At 43.9% G+C, this 15,756-nt stretch overlaps 1 protein-coding gene across 3 annotated transcripts in view; it reads right to left on the bottom strand.

Moving 5' to 3' along the window:
- The window catches only part of FSHR (follicle stimulating hormone receptor), a 473,968-nt gene that overhangs the window by 448,245 nt on the left and 9,967 nt on the right, over positions 1-15,756 (bottom strand). The window lies entirely within an intron of this gene.

The following is a 15,756-nucleotide window of genomic DNA, read 5'->3' as shown; positions in this document are numbered from 1 at the left end:
GGATGAAACAAAACAGGGAGAAAAACGCAAGAGTGACCAGGTGGTTTCTCTCCCTGCAAAATTTTAATTTTAAGGTTGAACATAGGCCGGGGAAATTACAGGGGAACTCAGATGGTTTGTCCAGGATACACTGCTTGTTGGCTAAAAATATCCAGACCTCCGGTCTGGAGAAGAGGGGGGGGATATGTGGTAAGGTAAACAGAAAGGTGTATGGTAAAGTCCTGGAAGGGGTGTATATCCCACCCAGCTTCCTCAACTGGGTGAGGTAAATAAAATCCAGGACAGGTTTTCCCCTAGCCTGAGGGATCCCAGCTAAAGCCAGCTGGGATCATCAAGGGGAAATAAAGCACAGTCCAGGCTGTCAGTCTGGGGAGAGGAATGCCTGGAGAAAGCCTGAGAAGCTGGCTGCCCTGCTGGCTAGAGAAGCCCAGTTCTCTGTGTGACCTATGTTCAATAGGTGAGCTAGGATCCTTTCTGTATTAGCCAGGGCCCAGATGGGCAGGTGTTTATTTCAGTTTGGTTTATGTTTTGTGGTGCTGGACCTTCACCTTACCCAGTGAACTATAACTGGGATTGCCTGTATTGCCAGAGTGTGATAAATAAAGCAGCATTTGAACTTTAACCCTGTGGTCTGCAAGAGAATCTGTCATCGCTGCCCAGCCTGAGAGTGTAACCCCTTACACTGGATATAATACAGTACACTTACAATGCAAATATGATGCAATTGGGAGCAGAATACAACACAAGGTGTAATAGAGTGTGGTAAGAATAGCAAGGTTGATTAAACATAAGCTTTGCGGTCATAGGCCTTTGCAGACATAGTCTCCTTCTCCATCTTAAAAATACTCTGAACATTATAGACCTTATGGACCTTTAACCCAAAGCTCTTGCTCGATGTTCTGTATTTATGGCTCTTATGTCAACAAAAAGAGAAAATCCGGCTCTTGAACAACAGGAGACACTTAATTTAGCGGTAAAACTTTCAATCCTCATAGGCAGGGTATAGTCAACATGTTTCGGACGGTCTGAAACATGTTGACTATACCCTGCCTATGAGGATTGGAAGTTTTACAGCTAAATAAAGTGTCTCCTGTTGTTCAAGATCCGGATTTTCTCTTTTTGTTGATTTGCTGTCACGGTCGTGTTTAGGCTGGTACCGTGCTCACTACAGGTGCAGCAGGTGAGAGCTGCTCAATCTTTTCATTTACTCCTTCTACTATGGCTCTTATGTGCTCTTCTCCTAGTGCTTTTGGCTTTATGGCAATTTGAATCCTACAGTAATCCTCAGGCACTAGCAAATCTCTTTAAGGTATTTTTGGATATAGTAACAGAGTGGCACGGAATGGCAAAGCCACAGCCTCCAAACTGACACTGCCTTGTCACCTGGTCCGGCCACCCACATGAAAGTAAATCCCAACCTCTAGTCCGGACTGCTCTCCAGTTCTGGCCTAGTTCTTCCCACATAGTTGTGGATACTTATACCGATCGGGCAAAGCCAGCCTGGCAGCTCCAGGCTGCAGCGCTAGTGCTGCCATTAGCACCAAACAACTGTAGTGCCCTGGAGCAGGGGTACTATGAAGTCTGGACATTTGCCCCTGTTTTCCCTATGCAAAGTCATAAACTTCTTACATTATTTGACTTGAAGAGTTAACTCGCACTGTTTAATACTGTGTAATTGCATTTTATATATATGTTGTGATATATATCCTGTTAATTTGCTTTGTATTTGTACAGCACTGTAGAAAGAGTTAATGAATACTGAGACTTTTGGACTTGGAATGAGAAGTGGGTAATTTTCCACAGATACAGTAGGGTTTAAAGAAGTGCGTGTTTTGGAGGGAAAAAAGCCAGATGTTGCTTACCACAAAAACCAGAGAGACTGACCTTTTGAATGACTGGTTTAGCTAGGTTTTTATGTCTGCAAATATGTTTTGTCTGGAAAAGCTGCCATGTTATTACCATTAGGTATCATTGAAGCTCTATGCAAAGCTATGACAGACAGAAAGTGTTAACAATGTTTCTGCACTCCACCCTTCCAACTAGAAGGGTCTAGTTCAGCTACAAATGGTATAGATTAGGAGAGCAAGCAGAGCCCCTAGTATTCTGTAGTTAGGGATCAGTGCTTTTAGGGAAAGACTCCGCCAGACTGCATGAGTGACCAGAGGAAGACACTGAGATGAGGACGCTGAGCCACAGACCATGGGTCACCAGCCCTGAAACCAAGAAGCCACCTGGACTACTGAGCTACAGACTGTAGGCCTCCAGCCTTTGACCAGGGTACCAGCCTCCTGAGAGAGAGAAAGAGAGGGACAGTTAGCTCAGGCCTTTCCTCAGCATCAAACCTTTCTTCTTTTAGGTAGTAGACTAGAGAAGCCAGCCCTATACCTTGCCTGTACTGTTGTGTACCTGAATTCCTCCAGTAAAGAAGCACACTGGTTTACTGCAGACCGTGACTCTCTGGACTTATTTCCCATTGGGGTGCACACACCTTACCATCCCTTCCGGAGAGCAGCAACCTGTGGTAACTAGTGTTGATCACGTATATACGAATCGCGAATATCGGCACTTTGAGAATTTGCGAATATTTAGAATATAGTGATATATATTCGTATTTTAAAAATTCTAGATTTTTTTTCATCAGTAACCTCCCTTCTTGCTTGTGGGCCAATGAGAAGGCTGCAATGTCTTTGTCTGAGCTTAGCAACATCCCTAGCAACCAATAGGAAAGCTGCCTACCCCTTACTATATAAGAACCTCCCCAGCAGCCATTTTCTACAGTTTTTTTTTTAGTTGCAGTGTCATTGCTGTGCTCTGTGCTCTGTGCTTTCCACACTACATTAGATAGATAGTTAGATAGGTTATATATATAATACAGATAGTTAGTGTAGGTTATATCCTGATATAATGTAGCTGTTGCAGTGCAGGGTGTTAGGTAGTGTGATAGGTTCTGCTGTCCATACATACATGCAGACCTGATAAAATGTTAAGTTTCACGTACTGCGCCAAAATATTCGCATTGTTAGTGCCGATTTGCGCAATCGCAAATATATTGGAGCACTCTAACTGCATATAAAGCCATTTTTAATGTTCTGCCGTGCCAACCATTCTCTCCAGTCTGAGGAAACTTCTAGCAGCTTGGAAAATGTAGCAAAAGTGACCCACGCCTGTATTTCACGTGCATTACGTGAATATTACATTGCAGATTTTTCGCGATCAAGAAAATAATCTTGAATTTGTAAATATATGACGAATATTCGCCCACATATTCGTGAAATATAGCGAAATCTAATATAACCCCTGCCGCTCATCACTAGTGGTGTCACCTCAACTTTTTCCACGGACCCAGTGTGGCGTTAGGGCCACCCCAAACCCGGTCACTGCCCAACCTCAGTGGGTGGATAGATTAAGGCTTGTCACCTGAACTCGCAGAACTCCGAATCCACCTCTCGCCCTCCACTGCCCTAGCAACGTGATCAAGCCATCAAGCATTACATCCTCTATTTAAAAGTGAACCTAATCTTCACTGATTATACACAAACAAGCGTTATTGTCAGAAAAAAAGTGGCTAAGGCCTCCTGCACACGACCATTGTGTGCACCCGTGGCCGTTGTGCTGTTTTCCGTTTTTTTTTGCGGACCCATTGACTTTCAATGGGTCCGTGGAAAAATCGGAAAATGCACCGTTTTGCAGCCGCATCCGTGATCCGTGTTTCCTGGCCGTGAAAAAAATATAACCTGTTAACACACTGGTGGCCAGTGCGGCAGGCCCCCCCCCCTCCCTCCCCTGTAGTTAACTTGTTGGTGGCCAGTGCCCCCCCTCCCTCCCCTGTAGTTAACTCGTTGGTGGCCAGTGGGCCCCCCTCCCTCCCCTGTAGTTAACTCTTTGTTAACTACAGGGGAGGGAGGGGGGCCCACTGGCCACCAACGAGTTAACTACAGGGGAGGGAGGGGGGCCCACTGGCCACCAATGTGTTAACTACAGGGGGGGGCTGCCAGGCAGCAGGGGGCAGTCATGTACACAGTTATTTTAGTATATTCTAACCTGAAGCGTCCCCATCACCATGGGAACGCATCTGTGTTAGAATATACTGTCGGATTTGAGTTTCACGATGTAACTCAAATCCAACGGTATATTCTAACATAGAGGCGTTCCCATGGTGATGGGGACGCTTCAAGTTAAAATATACCATCGGATTGGAGAAAACTCCGATCCTATGGTATATTAACTCCTGACTTTACATTGAAAGTCAATGGGGGACGGATCCGTTTGAAATTGCACCATATTGTGTCAACGTCAAACGGATCCGTCCCCATTGACTTGCATTGTAATTCAGGACGGATCCGTTTGGCTCCGCACGGCCAGGCGGACACCAAAACGACTTTTTTTTCATGTCCGTGGATCCTCCAAAAATCAAGGAAGACCCAAGGACGAAAAAAGGGTCACGGATCACGGAAAAACGGGACCCGTTTTTGCGGACCGCAAAAAAATACGGTCGTGTGCAGGAGGCCTTATTCTGAAGCTGAACAAGCCTTTTATTTTGTAATACATTTTTTGCAGTAAAACTCATTCATTAACATGGTTATAGTATACAGTAGTAATGAAGTTTTGCAGTAAAATGCTTTTGCTGTAACTACACGGTATCTTGAAGAAATACATCACATTTACTAAAAAGGGTATAATATTGCAGTTTTGCCAGTAAAACAAGTTCACTAACGCAGGTATACTAATGGCAATATTTCAGTAAAATGCCTTTAAACTTTGTTGCAACTGAACGGTATCTTACAGTAACACAATGCATTCACTAACACAAGTCTGTATTGATGCACTGGAAATGCCCAATTCAAATGGTAAATTGATTCTGTTTGTTTTATTTTTTTAAAGGGGCAATTGCTTAGCTTTTCAGCAGAATGTATGCTATTGGGGTTCTGACAATAAGCTATCTGAATGGTTGTTTATATGCAGAACATATCCCCTTTAGAAACCCCTTCAAGGGACAAAACTTTCCATGTATTTAGATTACAAAAATAAAACATTATGCAATGATCTCATGGGACAAGTGTTTAAATATTTTAAAGGGGTTTTCTGAGTATTTTGTACTGATGACCTATCCTCAAGTGTCACGGCTGAGGATGGGGGAAACCCTCAGCCGTGCAATATTCAGAAGATGTTAGTGGCTGCTCGGCCAGGACGACAGCATTAGGGAGCAGGTCACCTCCTATTGCGTCCCTAACACTGACCCTGTCTCCTAGCCGTATGAGCCGACCCCGATGGTAGGAGGGCTCATACTCTGGAACCTAATAGTCCCTGGAAGCCCTCAGGCTGGCCCTGAACTAGGAGGAGGGTAAGACTACCTATTCCTTCTAGGCATGGAGGAACAGGAGTCTCACTGGCCAAACAGCAGGGAGAAGGGGAACAAGAACAGCCTATGAATATGACAGGTAAACCAAACAGTTCCACACTAACCTGCCACAGCCTTGCTGACTGGAACCCGTGCTCAGGAACGCTGTCCACACAAACATAGACAAACAGTACACACATAAGAACACAGAGGAACCAGGACATTCATAGCTGCAATAAAAACCAAAAGCATAGGACATCAACTAAACATCAGGGATTAGGATTTATGACCGGAAGGGTGGTAACAGGATACCAGGAGGACAACTCCAGCAACATGCCTGGAATACCCCTCAAGCTTCTGCCATCCACCAGGAAGCTAAATAACCCAAACGGCCACACCCACACACACACACACACACTAGGAAAGGAGCTTAACCCTTCCATCACCAAACCAAGTAAGTGTCACTTAAAGGGGAAGTGTACAGACATTAAACTCCCTTTCACCAAACATAAAAAGTGAACACTAAAACCACACGTTGCCAGAGGCAAACGCATGTTATGACAGCGAGCAGCCTAGCCACCAGCTCCAGCTGCTACACTGCCAACCACATCATGTTGCCAGCGGCAACCACACGTGAGGCAACATACACAGAGCCCTCACCTGTGATTGACAACAAAAGGAAACCGCTGACAACAGCATGCGACAAAAAAGTCACGACCATGACCATGGTCGTGACATCAAGCTACTCAACTGTTTGAGGAGGCCGTAATGCTTTAGTGAACAATGTGGCCTCCTCACAGCTTACAAAGCAGAGAGCCATCCATTGGATACTAGTCGTGCTAGGTTTCGCAGCTCAGTCCCATTAACTTGAATTTGACTGAGCTGTGGCTACTGTAGACCACATGACCGAAGACCGTGACGGCACTGGCCTAGGTTAAGTTGCAACAAGGCTATGGCTCTCACTGGAGTGCCGCGGCCTCCTCAAACAGCTGATTGGTGGGGTACCAGAAGACAGAGCCAATGAATGAGATACAGATAAACTATCTTTAAGATAGGTCATCAGTAAAAAACACTTGCAAATCTTTTTTAACAATGTAGAAACAATGTAAATGATGTATTTGTTCTTTGAAAGAATACTAGGAGCTATCACGTCCCCAATATCAACATATGCACCTTTGAACAATATCGCACAAATCACAAGGTCTTGTCTGAAACCTATTGTTTTATTTTGTATTATCCAGCTTCTTTCATGCGAAAATTACTTACCTGGGCCAGTAAATGACATCATTAGGCAGCACATAATGCACAAACATAAAAAGGGTCATACGCAGACTGCATGGTACAGATCCAAATATATTTGCGGCAAATTATGTTAAAAATCTGCTATTTCCTGGCTGCTGAGAGCCTTTATAGTGGTGTAGAACACTATGCCTTGCATAAGAAGTCTGCTTTGGAAGTGATATGCAGTCCGTATGATATGCAGATGACAGAAGTCGCTCTTAGAATCACAGCACACTTCACTTATTTGGGCAGTCACGGAGACAAAACTGACCAAATAACTCACGTAGAATAAGCGCAATCCTTGTACACCATCGCCAGCTGATTTCACATAGATGTCTACAGAACCTGTTCTATTAAACGCATATACAAGTAGAGCCCCCCGGAAAGAGTGGAGAGGGTGTCAGCAGTAAGGTTTGTGTTGACGTCACTGATTAATTTGCCCTTCCTCTGATCCGTCAGAACAATAACCCACAAAAAACTGTTCCAGTCTGTGGAGCATACGACTTCATTCGGTCAGCATTTGATTAATATTCCATCAGTATTGCTAATGCCAAAATAAACAGGAGTGGATCTAAAACAGAGATGACACGTAAATGTAATATTTGCATTTCTTCTGTGTTTTATACCCACTACTGCTTTTGGCTACCAAATCATAAGCCAATTCTGATGGGACCATACAGGCCTTACAGCTGCTACATAGACACTGTGTGTCTCATTTTTCCTTCCTTCTGACAAATCAGAAGAAAGGTCAAATAAATGATGTCAGCCAGGCCGAAAGTCAAAATAGTGGCCCAGTCATGAAGTGAGAAGGGTGGGAACAGCATAAGAAGTACACAGAGTGGCCCTATGGCATAGTGGTGAGGTGGAAGCAGCATGAGGAAACCACAGAGTGGCACAATGACAGAGTCTGGAGGTGGTGGCAGCATCAGGAGAACACAGACTGGCACGACGAGAGATTGTGGAGATGGCAGCAGCATGAGCAGGCCACACAATGGCACGACAACAAAGTGTAGAGGTGTCAGCAGCATGAGGAGGCCAGAGTAGCACGACGACGAGAGATTGTGGAGGTGGCAGCAGCATGAGGAGGCCACCGAGTAGTGCAATGACCAATTTTGGAGTTGGCAGCAGTATGAGGAGGCCACCGAGTGGCACAATAACAGAATCTGGAGTTGGCAGCAGTATGAGGAGGCCACCGAGTGGCACAATGACAGAGTCTGGAGGTGATGGCAGCATAAGGATACCACAGAGTGGCCCAAATACAGAGTGTGGAGGTAGCGGCAGCAGCATCAGGAGGATACCACAGAGTGGCTAGGTGACAGTGTGGATATGGCAGCAGTAGCATCAGGATACCACAGAGAGGCAAGGTGACATAGTGTGGAGATGGCAGCAGCATCAGGAGACCACAGAGTGGCAAGGTGAAATAGTGCGGAGATGGCAGAAGCATCAGGAGGCCACAGACTGGAAAGGTGACATAGTGTGCAGATGGCAGCAGCAACATCAGGATACCACAGAGTGGGAAGGTGACATGGTGTGCATATGGCAGCAGCATCAGGATACCACACAATGGCAAGGTGACATAGTGCGGAAATGGCGGCAGCAGCATCAGGATACCACAAAGTGGCAAGGTGACATAGCGTAGATATGGCAGCAGCATCAGGATACCACAGAGTGGCAAAGCAACATAGTGTGGACATAGCAAAAGCAGCAGCATCAGGAGACCACAGAGTGGTAAGGTGACATAGTGTGAAGATGGAAGTAGCAGCAGCAGCATCAGGATACCATAGAGTGGCAAGGTGACATAGTGTGGAGATGGCAGAAGCAGCAGCATCAGGATACCACAGAAAGGCAAGGTGACATAGTGTGGAGATGACATCAGCAGCATCAGGAGACCACAGAGTGGCAAGGTGAAATAGTGTGAATATGCAGCAGCAGTAGCATCAGGATAGTTGTATAGTGTCCAAGTTTGATGCGTAACTCATGCCCTGAGTAGATGAGCTTATTGAGACGTTAGGCCAAGCCCAGTATTTTAATTTGGTATGGCATTGCCTAATTTAGTCATGGTCCGGTCCAGGTTTTGATTCCAGCTTAGACTCCTTATAAGCAGCAATATGTCCCCCTTTCTCCATTCGATAATTTGCCACTGAGTAAGAAACCCATGCGGTTTTGAAACGCGTCTGGCTAGAAGACTGCACCCCTGCTATAACTTGTGATATACTTCCATAACAGCAAAATCTCGAATATCTATTCTGACGATTGAAAAGTGAAAGTGCGCATGCGTGAAGTTTCAGACTTCGGAGTGAACAACTTGCGGTGCTGTGAGCGTCCGGATATCTGTACTGCGCAGGTGCGCAGTGTTTTCGGCAGCCAGAGGACACACGTGGAGTCGTGAGCGTCCGGAAATCCATACTGCGCAGGTGCGCAGCGTCGCTAACAACCAGAAAGTATCTGTGGAGCTGCCGAACTTTGCAGATTACCATCAACATTGGGTAAAAGCTCATAGCGCTACAAAAGAAAACTACCCATCATATCACAAAGGCGGCAAAGCGACTGGATATGTAAGTGGACCTACGCCCCACTACTAACAACCATATAACGCATATACCACTGTGCATTAACATACTGGACACTGACTCAAGCCCCATAGAACTTTCAATTATTCTGTTGGAAGTATACCAATCAAGAGAAATATAATGAAAACAACAAAGGGTTGTAGTCTAAAGTAAATATAATAAGCTGCGAGAGCTCCGGAGCTTAATAGAAAGGAGGGGCCGTGACTATTATAATTACACTGTTATTTTGATTTTATGTTGATTTTATATGTTATATTTTACAACTGTTTTATAACTATATTGGTCTTATATTGCTATTTGGCACATGTATGTCAGTATATGATAGTGGAATATGTATACATGATTAGCCACACAATAGGCATAATTTTATAAGTGAGAAATAAATAAGATTTATGTGACTTCTTGTGAGCTGGCCTTTTCTTTGTATAAAATAAAAAAAACTCACTTACCTCTCCTGCTCCTGGACACCACCGCTCCTCACCATTGCGATCCTCTTCATCCTGCTGTCGGCTGTGTATCGCGGCGCACAGTATGAGGTCACAGAGCACCTTCACGCTGTGCGCAACCCTGCACAGCCGATAGCCGAGGACCAGGAAGCGGTGAGTACAGAGCCTACACCGCTTCTCGGTCGTCCGGTACTAATGAAGCACTTCCATAATGGAAGCGCTTCATTAGCATTCGCACAATAAGACGCAGCAGCATTTTCCCCCCACTTTGGGGGGGGAAAAGTGTGTCTTATGGGGTGAAAAATACTAAACGCTTTTGCCACAAATAACTGCAGAAGTAAACTAAGAATATATTTTTCTGTTTGTACTGAAATAGGCCAGTAAACGATTTTACCACAAATAACTGTACCAGTGAAGTGCGTATATATATTTTTTTCTGTACTGAAATAGGCCACTAAATGCTTTTAGCAGAAATAAACCCACCAGTGAAGTGCGTACATATTTTTCTTTCTGTACTGAATTTGGCCACTAAACGCTTTTGCCACAATAACTGCACCAGTGAAGTGCGTATATTTTTTTCCTTTTTGTACGCTTTCAACACATATAACTGCAGAATTGAACTGAGGATATATTTTTATTTTTTGCACAGATATAAGCCACTAAAGGCTTTTCAACATAGCACTTGCACCACAAGAACAAATAGTTGGAATGACAGAGCAGTATAATGACTATTTGGATCCCCAAATAATCTTTCCCTGCACTTGTAAATCGCTTTCCTAGCACTGTCCCTAGCGCCTTCTGACGTCTCTCCCTGCATTAAGATGCTGTGAAATAATTTCTCCCTATCCTTTCCCTGCACTTATAATTCGTTTTTTCAGTTTCTTTGTTCGCAATGAGGTTTTTCCTATTGCTGTCCTTAGCGCCTTCTCACGTCTGTCCCTGCACTCAGAGCGCTGGAAAATGTCTGCCGTATTTATAGGGCGGTGACATCACAGGGCTGGCTGGCTGCTGATTGGCTGCATGCATGTCAATCTGGGTGATTCTGCCTTCCCAGAGTTCTTTGCCCCATGTCCTCAGTCCTTACACGTGTAGTCGCCATTTTAGGAAAAATTGTGATTCGTTACCACGAAGAGCGAGGAAATTTGCATTCGTTGCAAATCAAATTTTTCCTGAAATTCGGATCGAATTCCACTTCGTCTGATTTGATTCGCTCATCTCTAATGCTAATGCCTGTAAAGTGTTGCGGAATATGTCAGTGCTATATAAGTGAGTAAAATAAATACATTTTAATGCTGTGGGGGGAGGGCACAGGAAAGTGATGTCTCCCTGTCCTGCTGTTCTCTTTAAAAGGGTTCAGGTCTAGTGCCTGTAGCCTAGCAGAGGGCGGCGCAATGATATCATTATCGTGATGCCTAAGCCAAACACCATATAGCTCAGGACACAGACCGGAAGCATTTGAGTTTTCTATGCTTTTTTGGTGGCCAGTGTGGGATGAGCGCATAATCTTTTATGTTGAAATATGTGGCTAATTTATGACAGGGCCTGACCTTGACCCTGGCCTAGCTGCTGTCACGTCCCTGACACTTCCTCGACACTACTATGTGTCGAATGTGGCATAAAAACGTAGTGACAAATATTGTCATTTAAAAAGTCGAAAAATAGGGGTAGTACAACAATTTTACGCCAAAAAGAGATATAAAATTGCTATTCATTACCACCTGTTTGCTGAAATTTTTTAGGTGTTTTCTTTAGGGGAAAAACGGCAGAAAAAATGTTGTTCAGAGTTGTTTAGAAAAAATGCCACTAAAAACATGCCATAAAAACAATGGGGGTCATTTATTAAGAAGTCTACACCAGTTTTTGGCATTTAAAAACTAAATCGCCTCTATTTTGAGCCTTTTTAAACACCCGTGTGACAAAGTTTTGCACTCGTTACATGAGAGAGTCGAAAAAGGAGTAAAGGAGGAGTGAAAATTACTGCGTCATAAATTAGACCAATCCTCCGGTCTTTTATAAATGATCCCCAATTTGCTGTATGGAAAAAACAGAAGTGATTTCTATGGTTCGTTTTAGAACACATATGTGTGTAGGGGGCCTTTGGGTTTAAAATTAGTGTTGATCACGAATATTCGAATGGCGAATATTAATCGCGAATATCGGCACTTCAAAAATTTGCCAATATTTTGAATATAGTGATATATATTCATAATTTCAAATATTCTAGATAATTTTTTTTCCCATTGTAACCTCCCTTCTTGCTTGTGGGCCAATGAGAAGGCTGCAATGTCTTTGTCTGAGCTTAGCAACATCCCTAGCAACCAATAGGAAAGCTGCCTACCCCTTACTATATAAGCTTGGAAAATGTAGCAAAAGTGACCCACGCCTGTATTTCACGCGCATTACGTGAATATTACATTGCCGATTTTTATCGATTAAGGAAATAATCTCGAATTCACGAATTCGTGAATATATGACGAATATTCGCCCAAATATTTGTGAAATATCGTGAAGTAGAATATAGCCCCTGCGCTCATCACTATTTAAAATCTGTGCTTTTCCCATGATGGTCACTTAAGTTCTCAGCCCCTTACAAGACACAGCTGTATTCAGTCCTGCACCTGGGATCATTACATGATGTGGACAGATTTTACTCCCCCAGTGAGTAAATAACAAATTCTTGACTGCAAAAAGATCTAGTAAACAGTAGGGAATTGATACAGAAAGTATATTGTAAAATGGTGTACTTTCGCATTATGTAAACAGTAACATTCATTTGTTGAACCTGGAATAATCCTTAGAGCTCATGCCCTCGAACGTAAGGGCTCCGTGCCCTTGCTGCAGACTGCAAATAGCGTTCCACAATGCACGGGCACCAGCCATGTGCACTCCGTGCTGCAGATGCCAACCCATTGACTTGAATGGGTCCGGGATCCGCAAGATACGGCAAAAGATAGGAAATGTCCCATCTTTTGTGGTGCCGAGGCACAGACCCTAAAGCCCATGGAAGTGCTACGTACTGTTTCCATGGGCTTCTGATCTGTGGCTCTGCAAAAGATAGGACATGTCCTATTTTTGGCCATTATTCAAGTCACTGGGACTGCATCCGCAGCACGCACTGCACACAGCCAGTTCCCTCATATTGCGTACCTGACGTTTGCGGTCCACAATACGGGCACAGAGCCCTTATGTTCGTCGGCATGAGCCCTCGGTGTGAGAAACACGTTGTGAAATTCCTGAATTTGGCAGATAAGTCGGAAAATCCAACACATGCTTCTGGCACGAGACAGCAGTCTAAGGCTATATAGATATTGTGGCTGTGACCACTAAAGATCGCAGTATAGCTGCCATATGAATGAATGTGGTCGCAGTGTGAATCGCACATTTGCTGTGACCGCAAAATGCAGGTTGCAAAAAATTCAGCAGTGTTGGATTTTTTGCCATTCGCCTGTAGTGGTCGGAGCAAATAATTCACATTGAACAAGTTTCTATTTTTTTGCGGTGCGGAGGCACGGACAGAAACACCACGGAAGCACTCCTTAGCTTCCGTGGGGATCCGATCTGTGCTTCCGTTCCGCATCTCCGTGATTGCTGACCCATTTACGTGAACAACATTCATGTGCAATAGGCCTAAGGGCTCAAGCACATGGAAGGTTCCTCTCATTTATCATTTTCTACGCCAATTTTTGGCATTCAAAATGATCCAAATCTACACAGAAAATTGTGTCTGATAACTCAGCGGAGGTAATTTACTAATAGTTATATACCTCTTTTTGGCATGAAATTGTTGCACATGGAAGTGTCGAGGGAGTGGTGGGGGTGGAGCGGGGGCCTGGCAAATTTGCTAATTTTACTAATTTCAATTGTATGGGGGCTGTTAATCTGTAAAGAAGACAAAATAGAACATTGCGTGCAGATGTTGCGGGCGGATTTGCGGGCGGAAAATCCGCACCATAGGTCATGTACATTGTATTCTATGCCAATTTGAAGTTCTCATGCACACGATGCAGATTCTTTCTTCTATTTTTCTTGACCGGATTTTCTTCAAAGTCACAGCTAAGGGGAGATATCCTAATAGTGGTGTAATTACAAGTATCACTATCACAGAGTACCACTATAGTGTAAAACGTAACCTTTATTATGCTATTATATTAAAATAACCCCACATATAGCACATATTGAACAAAACAACAAATAGTACATATAGTTGGGATACGATGGACTGACAACCATCGTATCCCGACTATATGAACTATTTGTTGTTTTGTTCAATATGTGCCGGATTTTCTTCATTCACTTGAATGGGGAGAGTAAAATCTGCATGCGGAGAATCTGCACCAAATCGGCACCAATTGATGCAAATCATCCGCATGGATTTCCCTGCGAACACCTGCAAATTTCAGTGTGAATTGTGGGAAATTTTTGAGTGATTTTGCAAGCAAGTTCAGTCAGTTTTGTCTTCGATTGTGTTCAGTTTTTTCCCGCGTGGGTACAATGCGTTTTGATGCGTTTTCACACGCGTGATAAAAAACGGAAGTTTACAAACAACATCTCTTAGCAACCATCAGTGAAAAACGGATGCAATGCGTTTTTCACTGAAGGCCCATTCACTTCTATGGGGCCAGGGCTGCGTGAAAAACACAGAATATAGAACATGCTGCGTTTTTTATGCAACGCAGAACTGATGTGTGAAAAAAAATGCTCATGTACACAGACCCATTGAAATGAATGGGTCAGGATTCAGTGCGGGTGCAATACATTCACGTCACGCATTGCATCTGAGTTTTCCGCGCAGATAGAAATCTTCTATCTTCATTCAGCAGGACCTGCTCTGACGTCACCACGTGGTGAGCGTGATTACGTCACCAAAGGTCCTTTTGCAGGTCCTGAAAGAAGAAGCAAGAAGAGGATGCCGGCTGCGCGATCAATTGGAACAGGTAAGTTAGTTATTTTATTTTTTTAACCCCTCCATCACTATTTTACTAAACATTCTGTATTCAGAATGCTATTATTTTCCCTTATGACCATGTTATAAGGGAAAATAATACAGGGAATACACTTAAATGGGGTTCCGGGGTTGCTTTCATCCCTATCATCTCCTAGCAACCATGCGTGAAAATCGCACCGCATCCGCACTTGCTTGTGGACGCTGGCGATTTTCACGCATCCCCTTTCATTTCTATGGGGCCTGCGTTGCGTGAAAAACGCACACAGAATATAGAGCATGCTGCGATTTTCACGCAACGCACATGTGATGTGTGAAAATCACCGCTCATCTGAACAGCCCCATTGAAATGAATGGGTCCGTATTCAGTGCGGGTGCAATGCGTTCACCTCACGCATTGCACCAGCGCGGAATGCTCGCCCCTGTGAAAGGGGCCTTAGAGTGCTATTTTTCTTAAAATGGACATGTGACATTCGTAAAAAAAAAAAACGTCCATCACACGTCCCTTTTTCATATCTTGTGAATGTAAACCTAGGCCAACTACACGCATTGCGGAATACATGTGGTGTGTGGAAACGGCAATATGTATGAGATGCGCCTCATCATGAATTAAGTGCACCTTCAGCAGTCTGTGCTCTTGGAGGAAAAGCTAGACTAGAGTAGTTTGTAGCCAAAATATTCGCTTGGCATAAATGTTGGTAAATTTGTCAGAGCCGAAGTCATGGCCCTGGCCTGAGCCTGGCATGCCCCACCAGACCATAGACATTCCTATGTGTTACATATACCACAAAAACACCTGTGCGACAAAATATTGTTGCACTGGCTTACAAAAAGTAGCAAAACAGGGTCGTGCTACTTTTTTTTTTTTATACCGAAAAGTGCCATAGTTTGATAGTAAATGACCCCTAGTGGATTATCTAGTATGATACGCTACTGATGGTCTGTGTAGCAAGGTCCTAATTCTAATGAAGAATACATGCATCTTAGGCCTCATGCACACGACCGTATGTATTTTGCTGTCTGCATAAAAACGGATCCGCAAAAAATATGGATGACATCCGTGTGCATTCTGTATTTTGCAGAACGAAACAGCTGGCCCCTGATAGACAGTACTATCCTTGTCCCTAATACGAACAATAATAGGACATTTTTTTTGCAGAACGGAAATACGGACATACG

The sequence above is a fragment of the Bufo bufo genome, chromosome 4 (genome assembly GCF_905171765.1).
Source record: "Bufo bufo chromosome 4, aBufBuf1.1, whole genome shotgun sequence".
Taxonomy (NCBI): domain Eukaryota; kingdom Metazoa; phylum Chordata; class Amphibia; order Anura; family Bufonidae; genus Bufo; species Bufo bufo.
This window is presented reverse-complemented; position numbering and strand designations above follow the sequence as displayed.